Source organism: Rhinatrema bivittatum, chromosome 6, assembly GCF_901001135.1.
Source record: "Rhinatrema bivittatum chromosome 6, aRhiBiv1.1, whole genome shotgun sequence".
Taxonomy (NCBI): Eukaryota; Metazoa; Chordata; class Amphibia; order Gymnophiona; family Rhinatrematidae; genus Rhinatrema; species Rhinatrema bivittatum.
The window spans coordinates 47,176,643-47,195,232 of NC_042620.1; the positions used below are offsets into that span (position 1 = coordinate 47,176,643).

The window sequence follows — 18,590 nt, forward strand, 5'->3', positions numbered from 1 at the left end:
CCATGCTCCTCCCAAGGGCCTACTAGGGTGCGTGCGCGCATGCCACCCACATCTTTATTCCAGCTATGGCGCGAACCTCGGGGGTGTTCCCCTCTACTGACGTCACTCCATCCGGGTATTTAGCCTGTACTTTGTTCCTAGCTCATTGAATTAGCAAAGGATTGGTATCGGCCGGTTCTATGCTACTCTGCTGCTTCCGTGCTGCTGGAAGCTCTCTCTGCCCTTCGGGGTATTGCTAACCTGGGTACCCGCTCCTCGGGGTCCCTCTGCTTTATTTTAGGTGCCTTACAGGGATCAGGTACTCGCTCCTCAAGGGCCTGCTCTCCCTGTCTTGGTGCCGCTACCAAACTTCTTCAACCTGGTGGAATTGCATACCACCAGCAACCATCTAGTGAGTAATCTAACTCTCAGTCTATCTCATCCACAGTACTACCTTTCTGGGAAACCTGCACCGGAATTTCCCTATACCAATGGGGTGAGAAGGGTCCCCTCTGCTGAGGGCCCTGAGACTGCTACTTTCAGACTACCTCACTACTGCCACCTCTGGTGGTCTACTTCAAGCTGAATAATAAAGAACTAACTCTGTGTTTGAGCATCTGCGTTTAGCCCAGTACTGTGGCACCTCACAGGGCTCCTCTCTGTGGACGTGGTCACCTGCCAGAGTACCCAAGAATCCACCCAAACATCACTTAACCATAACAGCAGGGAGGTGATGGGTGTGTGTGAGAGAGTGACTGGGCAGGGAGGTTGACTGGAGTCTGTGTGTGAGACAGAGACTGGTTGTAGGTGTGTGTGTGTGTGTGTGAGTGAGAGAGAGAGAGAGAGAGGTTGACTGGGGTGTGTGTCTGTGAGAGAGAGAGAGAGAGAGAAACTAGGCAGGGAGGTGACTGGAGTCTGTGTGTGAGACAGAGAGAGAGAGAGAGAGTGTGTGTGTGTGAGTGAGAGAGAGGTTGACTGGGGTGTGTGTGTGTGGGTGAGAGAGAGAGAAACTAGGCAGGGAGGTGACTGGAGTCTGTGTGTGAGAGAGAGAGAGAGAGAAAAACTAGGCAGGGAGGTGACTGGAGTCTGTGTGTGTGTGAGAGAGAGAGAGAGACTGACTTGTGGGCCCTAAAGAAGAAGACCGTAAGGATAGAGTTTCAGCAGCCACTGCTGCTCCTGGTGTGTGCTTTCAAGGGAAAGGAGTAGGAGAGTTGCTGGAGAGGGTAAGTAAAGGTGGCATTTTAAGTTTATTTTTCTTGATTGACTGCCATTTTAATTATTGAGGATTATGTGATGTGTCTGCTGTTTTGAAATATTTTATTGATATTTGGACAATTTTTAATAATTGTTATGAGTTTTAATTGTTTGATGTTATTCTGTTCAGCAGCTGTTTTGAAACATTTATTAATATAGTTTTATAGTTATTTCTGTATGGGGATCTATAGCAGCTTGGCTTGTTCTGTTTTCCTAATAGGAAGTGTATTAGTGTTTAGGACCTGATTTAATATTTGTAGTGTTGCCTTTTCATAGGGTTGTTATGTGTTCCATAATGCAGGTGAAACTTTGTGCAGATTAGTTTTCTGTGCATTATTGCAGATCCGGGGACTGTGTTAAGTGCTATATTTCTCTTTCCATTTCTCCAGGTTTGCATTGCATGCAGAGTGGCTTTTGTGGGTTTCCATTCCAGTTTTTGTCTCCATATTTATAATTTGTGGTCTTTCTATACTTGGTGAAGATTGGTCTTGCATGTGTGATCGAGGTGAGGTATTTTACTAGCATGTAGGCATTTGTATCAGTCTTATTTGTTGTGTTTTCTCACTAGGTCATGCATTAGTGGTAAATGACTGTCTTTTCATAAGAAGGGCTATTGCTGCTGGTAGTAGAGGGAGGTTGTTTTGCTTTTACTGAGAAGTCACCAGAACATCTTTTTTGTATGGTGAATTGTACGGAGAATGTCCTAGTTCTGCTCTGCACCCATTATTGGGGGTCGAGGGGATTCCTGTGGATGCAGAGTGTATGTTTACATATAGCCCTGTGATGGTCACATGTTCAGTGTCACGCATGTGAGAACCATCTGTCAGGTGTGTCCCGGCCGAAAAAAGGTTGGGAACCACTGCCTTAAACAAAACCTTATATTTAATTGGGAGCCAATGCAGATTCCTCAGCACAGGCATCTCATGTTCCCATAATGCAATCACTATGACCACCTGTGCAGTGGAATTCTGTACCAACTACTGTTTATAATTTCTGGACTCAAAGCCAGGGCAACAAGAACACTTCTTACTCAGCAAGAGGTTTTAAAATATAATTTATTCAGCTGTTTAAAAGAGAGTCCAAGACAAGTGTTCCTGGGAGATGCGATATAAATGCCCTCTATCTGTAATAACTAGCATCTCATCCCATACAGGAAGAGAACCTTCTTTTATAATTAAAACATTCAGTATTGCCGAAACTTCCAGAAAGGTGTAACCGCCCACAAACACATGATGCTGTTGTCATGACAATCTATCATGTATAGGAAATGCTTGTGAGGACATCCTCCATTCAGTTGTAAAAATCATTCATTTACTAGTCTTTCCTGAAACCACCCTTCCATGATATTTTAAAACCTCTTGCTGAGTAAGAAGTGTTCTTGTTGCCCTGGCTTTGAGTCCAGAAATTATAAACACTACAAGGCATGAAGTGCCGACTGAGGCAAACCCATTTACAAAACATTACAATAATCAAGGGCAGACATTATCAATGCGTGAATTACAGTACATAAATCTATAAGAGACAAGAAGGGCTTCAACTGGCATAACATCCACAATTTAAAATACATTTTTATCACATTTCTAATCTGGGGCACTCATGATAAGGAAGAATCTATCACCCCCAAATTCTGGACCAGATTTACAATTTTAATCTGATGTCCTTCAAATAGTAACATTTCAGGAACTTCAATAGAGGATGCACAAGGAAGATACAAAATTTCAGACTTACTTAAATTCAATATTATCAACTTTCTGTACTATAAAACCCAACCTTTACATTTATTAAATTTCACCGCAAGAGGCACTTGGCATGTGAATTTGCAAGTTATGTACTTCAAAATAAAATTTTTATAGGATGAAAGGTGGTGGTTTCATACACTCTTGTGGCAATCACCATCCAGGTTGTGCCGCTCTTTTTTATAATCATAAACACACCAATCCTCCTCCTATTTGTATTTACAAATTTCAACTTTGTGCCAAATGCTTAGAAATGTATAACTTAATGTTCCACCTCAATAAAGCTTTTGTGCTTATACTGAGAAGTGAATGGCTTTCTTATCTTTAAACAACCGCTGCCAAAGTTACTTAGCTGTGAATTGTAACATCTCCTTAAACTCGTTTATCCGTCACTCCATATTTGGACCCATATCAATGATCCTTCAAAAGTTTAAATTCAATATTAATCAATTATCGACCAACCATGCCTTGTTGGCCCTTTACAAAAAACTACCCTCTCCAAAGACTCAGTAGAATCTGTTTCCATGAAAGTAATTTACGTTGTTGATTGTCCTATGTAAAGCTATCCCATACTGGTATTATTTTCATAGTAGGAGCACATTTTTATTTTTCAGCTCGTAGCAACACTGTGCACTCAGGATATCCAGGTCTGATTTCTGGACCTGTCTCCTGCTGTTTGGACCAGCAGTGAATGTATATACTGCAGAAGCAGCATTCAGAGTCCCTGCTGTAGCCTGGAACACTCCCAGAATCTTCTGTAAAGCGTAACCCTGAGCTTCCACACTACAGAAAGAATATCCTCAGATCAGCAAGAAATACAAAGGGCCAGAAGCAGTGTGAAAGACCTGTAACCTCAGACACAAAAATAGATGAAAGCTGGTGGTGGATGAATAACTACTACGAACTCTTGTCACAAAGGTATAACTGTAATATATCATGCATTTTCTTAAAAGTACTTGTAAAGATCAGAAATGATGAGGTAAAAAAAATAAATAAATAAACCACATACCGAAGTATAAACACAGCTGCAAGCTTTCTAGCTTAGCCAAATGTATCAACCTTCACCAAGTTAAGAAAAAAAAAAACATTTTTATAACCAAATATAGTAACCACATCTAAACTTTATGTATCATTATATGTGCCTATAGAAACTACAGAAATAAATCCTGGAACAAAAAAGGTGGCTCCCGAAGGAGAGAAAGCAAGAAGGATAGCAGAAGGAGGAGATCCACAACTGCCAACATCTGGGAGGCAGGACTGAGAGAAGAACAGCATCAGACTGGCCCATCTGCTGCCATGCAAAAAGGGATTTTGGTGAGTAAAGGATGCGTTTTTCCTTTTTGCGTTCTGAAAGCTATTTTGGTTCTATGAATATTTAGAATAAAGTTGCACAGGCTTATTATTGGGAGCACCCTGCTGGCATGGGCTAAAGGTGCCCAAGCTGCACCGGCAGCAGACCGGTACTGGTAACACTGGGAAGGAGAAAGCCCCAGCTATCAAGCAAGAGTGACTTTTCTCGGGTTCCTCCAAAGTGCGCTCCTCTCAGTTTAAGGATTGCCATTGTGATGATCGGGTTGGATGGGAAGGGGGGAGATAAAAGGGCACAACACACCTCCACGCCCAGCTAAAAAGGAAGGCGCATGCTGCTTTAATTTCATCAGGGCAGGTCCTGAGTGATCTGGAAACCCAAAAAAGAGCAGGAAGAAGATTTAAGGCAAAAATAATGAAATAAAAAAAAAATTCTAGTTACAAAACTGTAACTAGGAAAAAGGAAATTAATATTGTTAAAAAGTAATTATGTAACAGGAATTATAAATCCTTTTTTTTCCTTGTTTGGTATTCATATACAAGTGAAAATATGTAATATTGAAACTTGAAAATAAAAAATTAAAAAAAAAAAAAAAAAATTCTAAACAGTCCTAAAATGGAAATAGGGAGGAGGGAAAATATGAAGATGACGTCGTCAAATGGCGAGATCAAATATGGCATTCTGCATTAACATCTTCACTGGGACAGCGTTCCAGAGGGGAATATCTCTAGCATCGTCTAGGACGGCAGTGAATGGAGAGCACTTTTTCTTGTTTCTTTCACTCTTCCTAAAATGAGATGAGGCGCCGTGCTGTCAAGCCTCGCTAGCATGGGGCAATTCGCAGTAGCTTGTGGAGGAAAGCAGGCGTGCTAGCTTTCTGAATAGGAAAGTTGAGGGTATAGCAAAGGTCAAAAAGTAGCAGAGAGCCTATTACCCATATGATGAAACCTATCACTTGTTGACCGGACCGAAAACCAGAAGCATTACAATACAAACGCGCCTTCTGGTGCTTAAAACTTGGTATGAAAGACTGACATAGTCCAGGCAGAGACAAGCGCACAGAATGAGATCAGGTTCAATATTAAAAAAAATATGTATTTTAACAAAAATATTACAAATCTGCAAAAGCAGAGCTGTTTCATGCTGCTTTTTATAGATTTCTTTAATAAAAGAAACAATTTTGAAATTGCCCATTGTAGTGAGCGCTCAAGAGACAGCCAATCATCTGAAAAGCAACTCATTGTTTATTAACTAAACATCTCCATGTTGACTGTAGTGCAGAACTGGTGGCTATGCTGGGCATGGTAAATTTGCTACTGCTTTCAATTTTTTGAAACAGAACAATTAAACAGTACATTCTTATGAAAAACATGACTCAGTCCTTCTGGAATATCTTGATGTACTATGAAGCATGCATTGCCCCATAAAACAGAGTATTGATCTATCATTGTATAACATAAATGCGCTGGATCAATGCTGGCGTTTAAAAATAAAATATAGCATCAACCTTTGAGAGCATTACAGACAGTTACAGTAGATCAAGTATGCGTCTCTTGGGACACCCAAAATGGTGAGTAAAATATAGAAAAACAAAGCTAGAGAATCTAGCTACTACAGTAATTGTGCATGGCAAGGTTTTGTCCGGGCCCATTTACATTATCTAATATTTCTGGGCTAGGCAAAATACAAAAACAAAAACCAGCAGCAAAGCTACCATTTATGAATAAAACATACATAACCTAGATCTAAAATGTATGGATTTTTCACACCAAGGACTACAGGTCTACTGCACCAGCATAGCAGTAACCCAGCATTAGTCACAGCAACAGCAACACAGAGCCTTTCACATCTAGGTCACCGGTTCAAACCTGGCTCAGAGTGGTAGAGATCGAAAGTAATTACCATGGAATTAGTTGGTAGTCTCAGTCTAATTACCACTGGACTGGATCCCACATCGCTAAAACCAAGCATGACACTTGATACCCTTGCAAGCAGTTTCGGCTGAGGGGCCAAGGACTGAAAGGGGGAGGCAGACTGAATTAACTGCTCATCCTCAGAGGGAGTCCTGCCAGCACAGGGTTGAAAAACCTTGGGAGAATTGGTATTGCCCACTGCCTGTGTTGTACCTGCTCTATAAATAAATGGAACTGTTCCTGTTTTCAGGGCTATCAATCCAGCACTTTTCACTAGCTCTAAATCCATAAAGAATTAAAAATAATAGCACTGAAATAATTTCTTCTACTAGAGACAGGCATCATAAGGAATAATAAATTGGCATGGTTAAAAAAACAAACATCCATACACATGCAAAACGCTAACACATATAACAAAAATGTAAGAAAAATCAAATTATGTTCATTTTTAGGTAATTTTCAAAGGAGTTACGTGTGTAAATGTAACAAACTATTGTAGTAATTTTAAAAAGCCCATTTACATACTTAGGGGCGGATTTTAAGAGCCCTGCTCGCCTAAATCCGCCCAAATCCGGGCGGATTTAGGCGAGCAGGGCCCTGCGCGCTGGTGAGCCTATTTTACATAGGCCTACCGGCGCGCGCAGAGCCCCGGGACTCGCGTAAGTCCCGGGGTTTTCTGAGGGGGGCGGGCCCGAACCGCGCGGCGTTTTCGGGGCATGTCAGGAGCGTTCCGGGGGCGGGCCCGGGGGCGTGGCTACGGTCCGGGGGCGTGGCCGCACCCTCAGGACCTGCCCCCAGGTCGCGTCCCGGCACGCTAGCGGCCCGCCGGCGCGCGGGGATTTACGTCTCCCTCCGGGAGGCGTAAATCCCCCGACAAAGGTAAGGGGGGGGTTTAGACAGGGCCGGGCGGGTGGGTTAGGTAGGGGAAGGGAGGGGAAGGTGAGGGGAGGGCAAAAGAAAGTTCCCTCCGAGGCCGCTCCGAAATCGGAGCGGCCTCGGAGGGAACGGGGGTAGGCTGCGCGGCTCGGCGCGCGCCGGCTATACGGAATTGATAGCCTTGCACGCGCCGATCCAGGATTTTAGCGGCTACGCGCGTATCTACTAAAATCCCGCGTACTTTTGCTTGCGCCTGATGCGCCAGCAAAAGTATGCCAAATCTCGCGGTTTGAAAATCTACCCCTTAGAATGCACTTATGTGTGTAAAACGTATTGACAATTCAATGGCGTAAATTTTCAAAAGCCCACTTACATGTGAAAAGTGCATTTACACATGTAAAACCTAGTTTTAAGCATGTAAATCCTTTTTAAAATGATCCCTTTTGCATTTTAAGTTCAAACATGACCTCCATTAAAATAATAAGTGTCAAAGAGTCATTTTAAGGGTTTTTAGCTGAAGCGAACATGATGTGAAGATGGCCTACAGCAGATCTTAAACGTTGTGCCAACATGACCCAAAATTTACCGCTTGAAATTTCACATGACCCCCAGGCAACAAACAAAACAAATTTAGCGGGGCAAGGGGGAATTCCCTTCAGCTGATCCCCCTTCTCTTACCCTACAGTCCTCCTTTCACATCCCCCCAGCTGATCCCCTCTTTTACCCTCTTACAACCCTCAACCAATCCTGTCGTCCCCTATTTCATATCTCCTCTTCTCTCTCATCTCATTCCTTTCCCTCTCTCTCTCACATCCCTCATCCTGTCATCTTGTTTATTCCCCACAGCTCATCCTCAATTGGTTTATTTATTTTATTTATTTGCAGTTTTTATATACCAACATTTGTTTAGTAACCTCACATCTTGCACCTCTTCCCCCTTCTGCTCAGTCCTTCTCACTCAACACTACATCACAGACTTGCTTTCCTCTCTCTCACCCCCTTGCCTCAAACAGGCTTACCTTCTTCTTTCTCAATCCTTTGTCATCCCCTCTCTCCCATGCCATCCACACTCATCTTCCAGCTCCTCTCTCATGCCCTAAAGCCCATCCCTTTCTCATGCCACACGCCACTCAGTCAAATCTGGCCCTCTCAAGCCTACCCCTTCCAATTGATCCTCTTCTGAAACCCAATTTCTCCTCTCAAAACCCCCCTACTGATCCTTCCCTCTCAAACTGCCCCTCACTCTCTGTCAAACTGCTCCTCAAACCCCTGTTCCTGAATTTCACTTCTCAGGCTCCCTCCGCTGATTCTCCTGCTCCTGTGCCTCCCTCTGTTTGAAACCCACTCAGATGCTACTCCCCGATCAGAGCTAGAAGTAGCGCAAAGAGAGCAGGGGTACATTGGGTCCTCTCCTCTTCTGCAACAACAGTTTCGACTCAGGCCAGCAGCAGCAGTGATCGTGGCAGAGAGTAATACCAGCATACTTTTGGCTCAGGCCTGCAATGGCAACATTGGAGGGAGCAGGAGAGAAAGCCGGTTTGCAACACAACACAGTTTTGGCTTGGGCTGGCGGCAATGGTGAGCATGGTGGTGAAGAACAAGCCTGCAACAGTGGCACATTTGAAGATCTGGGCTATCGGCAGTAGTTGTGGTGAGAACCACAGGGGAAAGCAGGCAGGGAAGGGGTATTGGTCCCAAAAAACAAAGCGGAAGCCGATCCACAATAGCTATACAGTCATAAAAACGAAGGATTGGTATAAAAAGTCCCGATCCTTCTTCGTTTTTATCACTGTATAGGGAAGGAGTATTGGCCAGAAATAGCAGCATACATTTTAGGGCCCAGTTTGGCAGCAGGTGAAGAAGGGATGTGTAGGAGAAGATTTGACAGCTGTGTTACTGGGCATGGACACCAGTTCTCTGTACTTCTTGCTCCTTGCTCTCCTTTTCAGCCAGCAAGCACAAGGGCTGTTGAGGAAGTGTGGGTGTTGGGGGTGAAACCCAGGCAGGGACTTGAATCAGGGTCAGTACTGGGGTTCTGGACAGGAAGTCCTAACCCTCTGACCAGAGGGTAAGGAGAAGAAACAAAAGAAGACTATTTCAGGTAGCCCTTAAAGCCATACATCTAGGTATTAGGGAATGGTTTGGGCTCAGTCAAATAGGGGTTGCAGAAGTACAGGAAGCTGTTTGCAGGAACCTGAAGACTGATCCACCCTACTGAGTTAATATAGGTGCATTATAAATAATGTAATAAATAAATACAAATTCAGTTGCTTTAGTCTTTCAGTTCCTTTCTGCAGTTCTACAATTCCAATGTTCACTAGTTCTGTTACTACTGGTGAACTGTTTCCTGACTTTTGTTCCTAACCTGCAATTCCAGCCTACTTCTAAGCACCTGTTCCAGTCTTGTAACCTGTCTGCTGTATCTGGTTCCTCGCCTACAGCAAAAGTCCGGATCCAGTTCCACTCCAGCTCGTTACCTGACGATTCCAAGATCCAGGCCTTCATCTACCTGAGTGAAAGTTTATTTATTTATTTGTTGAGTTTTATATACCATCATTCAGTAGAGCCATCACAACGGTTTACAAAAGTATACATTTTTCTTAGCAGTTGTGTAACAGAAAAGCAATGTGAACAATATCAGAAATAAGCATATCAAGTCCCGAGAGCATTATTAGGTTGGATGAGGAGGGTATGCAGGTTCAGGGTGAAGAGAATGTATTAAGAGGTTTACAACTGAGAGTTCAGTTGAGAGCTGGGATGATCAGACGTCTGAAGGTCAATGTAGAATTTGCGGAACATTAGTGTTTTTAGTGTTTTTTGAATGTTTTTAGGTCGTGTTGGGTTCTCAGGAATTTAGGTAGGGTGTTCCAAAGTTTAGGTGAGGCAATTGAAAAGGCTCTTTCTCTTGTGGTTGCCAGATCCGCATCTTTGATAGGGGGAATGTTTAGGTAACCTGAGTTATTAGAGCATAGGTTTCTTGGAGGATTTTGAGGGATTATGTTTAGGGATGATCATTGTTTAGGATTTTGTGGATTATGGTCATTGATTTGTAAGCAATACGTGCAGTAATAGGGAGCCAGTGAAGTGAGGTCAATAGTGGTGTTATGTGTTCACTTCTTTTTGTTCCAGTTAGGACTCTGGCAGCTGAGTTCTGCAGTATTTGGAGTGGTTTGAGGGATGAAAAAGATATTCCAATTAATAAGGAGTTGCAATAGTTGAAGGTGGAGAAGATAAGAAGTTGTAGTACAGTTCTGAAATCGTAGGGGTTGAGAAATGGTTTCTGGTGTCTTAGAGTTAGGAGTCTGTGGTATCCTTCTTTAGTTTTATTTGCTATGTGGTTCTTGAAGGAAAGTTCTTTATCAATGATAACTCAGAGGTTCCTGGTGTGGGTGGTAGGGAGTCTAGTTATCATTTGTTTGTCAAGTATTGTCAGGGGTGGGGGAGTTGGATTGGGTTTTTTATCCATGAGTTTTATTTCAGTTTTGTCAAAGTTGATTATGAGTTTCAGGGAATTTAGGAGATGTTTGATTGAGATAAGTAGTTCTGAGGTTTTCTTTTAGGTGTCTTCAATCGAATTTTGTATGGGAATGAGGAGCGAAATGTCATCAGCATAGAGGAAGTGTGTGATTTCATATTCTTTTAGTAGTTGGCAGATGGGGAGAAGGTATATGTTGAAAAGGGTGTCTGATAAAGCTGATCCTTGGGGGACTCCGGTGTTGAGGTTGATTATTTTTGATAGGTTGTTATTGATTAATACTTGGTATGTTCGATCAGATAAATAGGAAGAAAACCAACGTAAGGTGTTGCCAGTTAAACCAATTTGGGATAGTTGCTCCAATAGTATATTGTGGTTCACTGTGTCGAAGGCGACTGAAAGGTCAAGAAGAACGAGCAAGTATTTTTCACCTTTGTCAAAGCCTCTTATAATAATGTCATTTAGGGAGATGAGGAGAGATTCCGTGTTTAGGTTTTTTCTGAAACCATATTGGGATGGAGGTAGGATGCTGTTTGTCTCCAGGTAGTCATCTAGTTGAGTGTGCACGACTTTTTCAATGGTTTTGGCTATGAACGAAAGGTTTGATATAGGACAGTAGTTGGTAAAGATTTCCGGATCTAGGTTGTTCTTTTTAAGGATTGGTTTGATGACAGCAGATTTGAGGCATTTGGGGGTAGTTGCCTTCGGTCAGTGATAAATTGACAATTTTGGTGATGGTTTTTGATATGGTAGGTTCAATTGATTAGAGGGTTGTTATTGGGATGTTGTCTAATGGATGGCTGGCAGGTTCATTTTATTTATTATAGATTGAATAATTAATTCAATTATTAATAAATTAATGACTCCTGAGTGTTTTTCCAGGGGCCCAGCTTGTGGCTCATATGATCTCATAAGTACCAAATGGGCCAGAACCTAATAGTGGAGTGGGCTTAAGGTTCATGTCAGCTGACCACGACAGAGGTCGTGCCAGTTTCATAAGCAGATGTGTTTTCGGCGGGGGGTGGGAGATGGGGTTAAATCCATGGGGGACACATGCATGACCCCCAACTGATGATCTGGTAACCCTATTTCGAGATACGACCTACAGTTTGGGAACCGATGGACTACAGGAAAATAAAGTTCATAGGTCTACATACAGTCAGCCACATGCATGATTCATAACTAACATTTGAATTAGCTGCAATGCTCATAATGCAGGCAGTATGAAAATATTCATACAATTCCTAACTGTATCTACAAAAAGACAGAGACAAGATGGAAGCGGTACAGAGAAGGGTGACCAGAAAGGTGGAGGGTCTTCATCGAATGACTTATGAGGAGAGATTGAAGAATCTAAATATGTACACCCTGGAAGAAAGGAGGAGCAGGGGTGATATGATTCAAACTTTCAGATACTTGAAAGGTTTTCACTATCCAAAGACAATGACAAACCTTTTCCGTCAAAAAAAAATCAGCAGAACCAGGGGTCATGAGCTGAAGCTCCAGGGAGGAAGACTCAGAACCAATGTCAGGAAGTATTTCTTCACGGAGAGGGTGGTGGATGTCTGGAATGCCTTTCTGGAGGAAGGACTTCAAAGGGGCGTGGGATAAACACTGTGGATCCATCAAGTCTAGAGGACATGAATGAAGAGGGGGTGGCTCACGGGAATGAAGGCTACTACCTGGAGATAATACCCTTATTCAATATACATACACACGGTTAATGCGACTCCAACATTGCTGTAAGCTTCAACGGTAAGAGGAAATGTGGAAAAAAAAAAAAAAGAAGGATTTGCATTCACAAAAAAGCGGGGTGTAGCTTGCTTGTTACGGCGGTTACTACCCCCAAAACAAATAAGCCTGATACTTCACTTCCAATGCATAGCCAGCATAGCTCTCTGCTTCAACGGCAGGGGAGAAAGTCTGATACTTCACTTCTAATGCATAGCCAGCATAGCTCTCTGCTTCAACGGCAGGGGAGAAAGTCTGATACTTCACTTTCAACGCATGTGCAGCATAGCTCTCTGCTTCAACGGCAGGGGAGAAAGTCTGATACTTCACTTTCAACACATATCCAGCATAGCTCTCTGCTTCAACAGCAGAGGCAATGTAGAATATATATAGACAACAACCAACAAGGACTAAATTACATAGTCGAGTAAACAAAAGCATGGGTGTAGCTTGCTTAATGAGGCGGTTACTACCCCTAACTAAGCTACATATTCAATTAGATGCAGTACCAACACTGCTCTCTACATTAATGGTGGGGTGGAAGGGAAATAAAACTAAAAGGTTCTAAGAGCCAAGCGTAACAAGTAAGAGGGGGAAAAAAAAAGTGCATAGCTTGCTGGGCAGACTGGATGGGCCGTTTGGTCTTCTTCTGCTGTCATTTCTATGTTTCTATGTTATGAGTAAGCAAAGAAAAATACATCAAGGTTACTGGTTTAAACTGTGCTGCAACACACTAGAAACTGATTCACCACTTCTAAGTTTGATCGGACAGTTAATTTTTTTAGCTTTTTTTTTTTTTTACAACCCTGTACCATCTCTCTTCTCTCAAAGATTTTCAGGTATCCCAGAGGTTTAATTGGCTGTGGAAGCCAAGATAAAGCAAACATTCTTTCATCTGATAGTGTGCTAAATGAATGAATCGTATACTTTATTGGTGATAAGATGACTGCAAAATGGCTCCAGTCCACTCCGATCAATGAGCCGATGAAGATAAACTAAGAGCGATGTCTTCATGCAGAGCAAGAATGTCTGCAGCACGAAATGAAATTCCTCTCACATGAACATAGTCATTAACTAAAAACATACAAGAGCTCCCTCACAAACGTGAACAACTCTGTAATTTGTTGTGAAGAGGGGCCCCTGTGTGGGTTTTGAAAATGCCTATTATTTATATATTTATATTTCACTTTAGGCTGCATGTTCAAGGGCAGATAAGAAAAATAAAAACAAAAAGACTTAAACATAAATAAGCAACATCATCATAACTGATGAAGACTTCAGTTTTTTCCAGAAGCAATATAGCTATTAGAGCTGTACTATGTAATTGGTTGTGGTTGCTCCTCCTCAAAACAGCACGCATTTTCGAGTTTTTCCTACTAAAAGCTAGAGCCATCAGGCTGGCGTTTTATCTCCACTACAGCATCATTTGAATCTGCATAGGAAATTGGTAGCTAATAACAGTTTTGTTTTCCAAGTTTTCTTGCATTATGTCTACGTGGCCAGACCATTTTGAAAGCAGGACCCTATGGACCTCACGTCACCCACCACCTTATTCTTACTCCTTGCTCTATGGTACCTAAGATACTTATGTTCCCCCCCAGTTTATCACCTTGTACCCTGCCTTTTTTTTTTTTTTTTACATAGAGCATATTAAATCATCTTTTAAAGCCTACTGCTCAAGACACTTCCTTTCCACACCTCTTCTTCGATAATAGTAATAATGATAATGCTTAACACTATATTTGAGGGCCCTTAATAGTCTGTTTTGTGTTTTGTACTTATTACATGTGGACTGAAACATGTCACCGTACAATATATATATGTCAGAAAATGAAACATGTCAAACTTAGGGCCTGATTTACTAAGCAATTTTCCCATAGACATAACACGGGAGAAAACCTTTGGTAAATAGGCCCCTTAGTGCTTTCATACTAACACTGCTTATCTGCAGTCAGAACACTGCAACAAATCATAATGTAAATTACCTGCCGAAGGCAAAGGTAAAAGTTAAACATTTTAAATACTATAACATAGGCAGATAAAGACCACATGGTCCATCCAGTCTGCCCAGCAAGTAGCTCATGATAGTAACTGCCGCCCCGTGAAGATATTCCCCCTGCTTTCTATTAAGGGTAGTAACTGCCGCTCAATGACTTGGTTTTAAAGTATTTAAATTACTTCTGAGTAGTGAAACACTGATATCCATCTTTACATATGCTAAGAAAAATGTAGCCAAGAAATTATGAGACATTCTGAAATTTAACATAAGAAGAAACATTTGGTTGATAAAAAAAACAAAACAAAAAAAAAACTGATAATAGACCCAAGCTTATTGAACCTGATAATTTTGACATTCGTGATCTGCAAAGACTTATTTAACTAGATGCATATAACTGAGAAATCCAGCCATTGAACTAAAATATCGCAACATATTATCTGTGTTTGTCAGGTTAATTCTGCCATCAGTCTTCATCTAGAATAGTGAATTTTAAATCCGATTTCTAGAGTTACCTTTCTACCAAGATAGTTTTCTTCCAGGGGCTTGGTACCTTCAGCCCTCAAGGTGTGCACATCAGTCAGGCTTTCAAGCCTATTTCTAATGGATATGCATGAGAAAGATTTACATACAGCTGAAGCACTGTGCATGCAAATATATCTCGTGCATAATCCAACCTGTGTGTGGCCTTTTGGGGCAAAGGATTTCTGCCAATGGGGACAAAATGGAACACCCTTGACGAACCAGATCTGTAGTGGTTTAGGGCTCAACCAACAATGCTGAAATTAGTCCTAGAAACAATTTTGTTGTAAGGACCTGGGAGATTTTCCTTCTAATGAAGGTTCTGATGTCAGATTCTTTTCAGCTTGACTAATTCAGAGAGTCATTAATCTATTTAAAATATCTTAGGTCATTATAACCTCTTAAAAATGATCAACAACTGACATCTTACACATTTTGTTTGTTTTACAGGCGTAGCAATAGCCAATTATTAGAAACGGATGACTCGGCATTATTTTAAATGCTGTCAACTTTGAAGGGTATTAAATAATATTTAACTTGCATATTAGCTAGCTATGCAGAACTGATAGCACATTAGACATTCTGCCTTGCCAGCTCCAATAATGAAGCATTTTTCAGAGAAAATGCAGTTGTTTAACTCTATTTTCCATTTCCAATAAAGAGAAATATTAATGACATATTTGTTTTCTTTAAATTGCCATCTCATATTCAGCTAGTCAGTATGTTAAGCTTTACAGGTTTCCTAAAACAAGCTTCGCTGGTAATTGAAAAGCAATGTAAAAATAATGTGTGGTACTGATGGCTAATAATTAAGAATGTTAATGACAGACACCGTAGTTACCATACATAACCTATTTGCATGTGACTATAAAGTCACAAAGAGGCCTGTGTATCTCTGTCCATCTGTTCCATTTCCTGCATGCCCTGTTGATTTATCCTAAATGCTTCATCACTGTGAAGTCTTTTCCCTCTATGATCCCATCTCTAACACTGAAGCTTTCTGTGGATTTTCAATCTCATTTACTTTCATTTTACCCCTTTTTTCTTTATTTTTTATTCATTTATTCCCACTACAGTTCCTGCTTAATGAAAAATTGACTTTTCATACATCCTTACTCCATTCTCTTGGCTCCTTTGTTATGGATGTTAAGTTAATGGCACAAGTACTTGTTTCAAAATGTACAAAGACGAGGAAAAGGAAGGATGAATCAACACCACACACAATAGGTCTTCCCCAATCTTCAAATTAAAATTTTCGCTATCATAATAGGCAGCACCACTTCAAAACCTTTATTGCCTTATTCATAATCATATAGCATGTTTGAATAGAGTCCAAGAGAAGAATTTTTTTGTGCAATTAAAAGGACTTATCTTAATATTCCAGTCAATTCTATCACCCCCAACATGGTCCGCGTTTCACAATCTTGTTGATTTGACACCAAACTGACATTGTACGCTGATGTTTGAATAAGAAGCAGAATGCATGGATAACCTACAGAAGATAATGGTTATTGGCCCTCTGAAGCAGAAACATGATTTTAAAATGCAGACTGGGTTGGGATGATGGAACTGACTGGAATTTTAAGATAAGTCCTTTTAATTGCACTTTTTTTTCCTGTTGGACACTATTTAAACTCGCCAAGTACTTGTGACTTGGATTGGCCACTGTTGGAAACAGGATGCTGGGCTTGATGGACCCTTGGTCTGACCCAGTATGGCATTTCTTATGTTTTGACATTCTTATATGCCATATGATTATGAATAAAACAATGAAGGTTTTGAATCGGTACTGCCTATTACGATGGCAAATATTTAAATCTGAACACTGGGGAAGACCTACTGGGACATGTACTGTTTGGCATACATGAAAATAAAGTGATCACAGTTAAAGGTGAATTTTAAGAGTTGCGTGTGTAAAACTGAGTACACGCACACACAGGGATGGTACATTTCAAATGGGTGTGCAGTTATACGCATGTCTGGCCATGGGTATGTGTGGCCCGACACGCGTATACGTGTATCTGGCCAGATACACAGCAATTTTATATCCTGTGCACATATGCGCACGCATGTTCTAAAATACCCTGGCGCATGCATGCGTGCTCCTAATTTTAAGCTTGTGCGTACACAGCAGCATAAGTTGGCTTTGGGATACACAAGTGAGGGAATTTTATAACAGACGCCTGTCCAGCCCGTGACCAATTTCTCCAGTTCTTCCACCAGTTTGCCCAATCTAGACCTCCAATCTAGACCTCCAAACTGGTTCTTTAGCCTGCACCCCTCCCCCCCCCCCAGTTAACCCAGACCCCCTCAAAAACTTCAGAGATGCTTAGAAATAGTTTCATAAAGACTTACACCTTAACCATAGCAGAAGTAAATTTGAGCTCAACTACACCTGGGTGCACGCCCAAGCACATAGTTTCTTGTGCGCTTATCTCTTAGTCCTGCCCCAGAACGCCCATGCCCCGCCCACATTCCGCCCCTCCCCCCCCCCCCAATGTGAGATATTTGCGCATCGGTACTTGTGTGCTCATGTGGGCGGCTTATAAAACCAGGTGGACACTGGCATGTGGTACGTGTTTGCTCATCTCCCATGCACCTGGCTTTTAAAATTCACCTTAAATAGCGCATATTCGCACAACTGCTATTTTATAAACCTCAAACATACATGCACGAGTAATGGTGCATGAATACATTTGCTCATACAAAAAAAGAGCAGGCTAGGGCAGGGCCAATATTTACGCATATAAGGAGCTATTTTAAAATCTGCAAATGCTATGTGTGCATGACTGTTACTTGCGCATATTTACACCTGCTAATCCGGGGGCGGGGCGGGGCCAGAGCCTCCAGGCACAGCAGCCATTTGCCACTGTGCCCGGGATGGCTGTCAGCCGGCGCGCAACCTTCGCCTGCCCAGAGGCAGGCACAACTTCTAAGTTAAAAGTAAGGGGGGGTTTAGGTAGGACTGGGGGGCGGGTTAGGTAGGGGAAGGGAGGAGAAAGTGGGGGGGGGGGGGGTGGAAGGAAAGTTCCCTCCGAGGCCGCTCTGATTTCGGAGTGGCCTTGGAGGGAACGGAGGAAGGCTGCGCGGCTCGGCATGCGCAAGGTGCACAAGTGTGCACCCCCTTGCACGCACCAACCCTGGCTGCGTGTGCATGTTATAAAATTGGGCGTAGATTTTTGCACGCCGGGTTGCGCGCACAAATCTACGCCCGCGCCTAAATCTTAAAATCCGGCCCTCTATGAACACAGCAAAATAGAGAACAGATATAAACATGAATTGGGCTTCCTGACAGCATAGTAGTAGGGATGCAGCATTTCTCTTATGGCTACAGTACTGGCCTCATCCTTTTCTTTTAAACATTAAGCTCAGGTTCCAAGTGCCCCCGGTGAAGGTGGTGCATTTGGAAGGTGGGGACCATGTGTTGTGGGTTGAGGGAATATGAATGTTGGTGATGATTACTAGGGGAAGAACGTGACTATTGCCTTGCTGTGGCAGTAACATTTGTGTTATGTAAATACATGTATTTGATTCAGTCAGAAAAAGTATCCAGCAATAGTTCACATGCTGCAAATCACAAACAGTCACCAACATTTTCTATCCTCAAAGAAGGCCTAATGGCCGATAAACACGCACCTAAATTTACAATGTATCAATACCATAGTTATAGTACTGGAGAATACAGGCTGGGAATCGGCCACATTAAACCTCAGATGGCTCCTGTAGCTGCTCATAATTTGTCTTATCTAAAAATTTGCATCATTGCTTTTTGTTATCACTGAACAATATGCTTTGTTTA

The 18,590-nt window shown here is 42.0% G+C and overlaps 1 protein-coding gene across 1 annotated transcript in view; it reads right to left on the reverse strand.

The window, feature by feature from the left end:
- NCKAP5 (NCK associated protein 5) overlaps nt 1–18,590 on the reverse strand; it is a 1,124,153-nt gene that overhangs the window by 212,194 nt on the left and 893,369 nt on the right.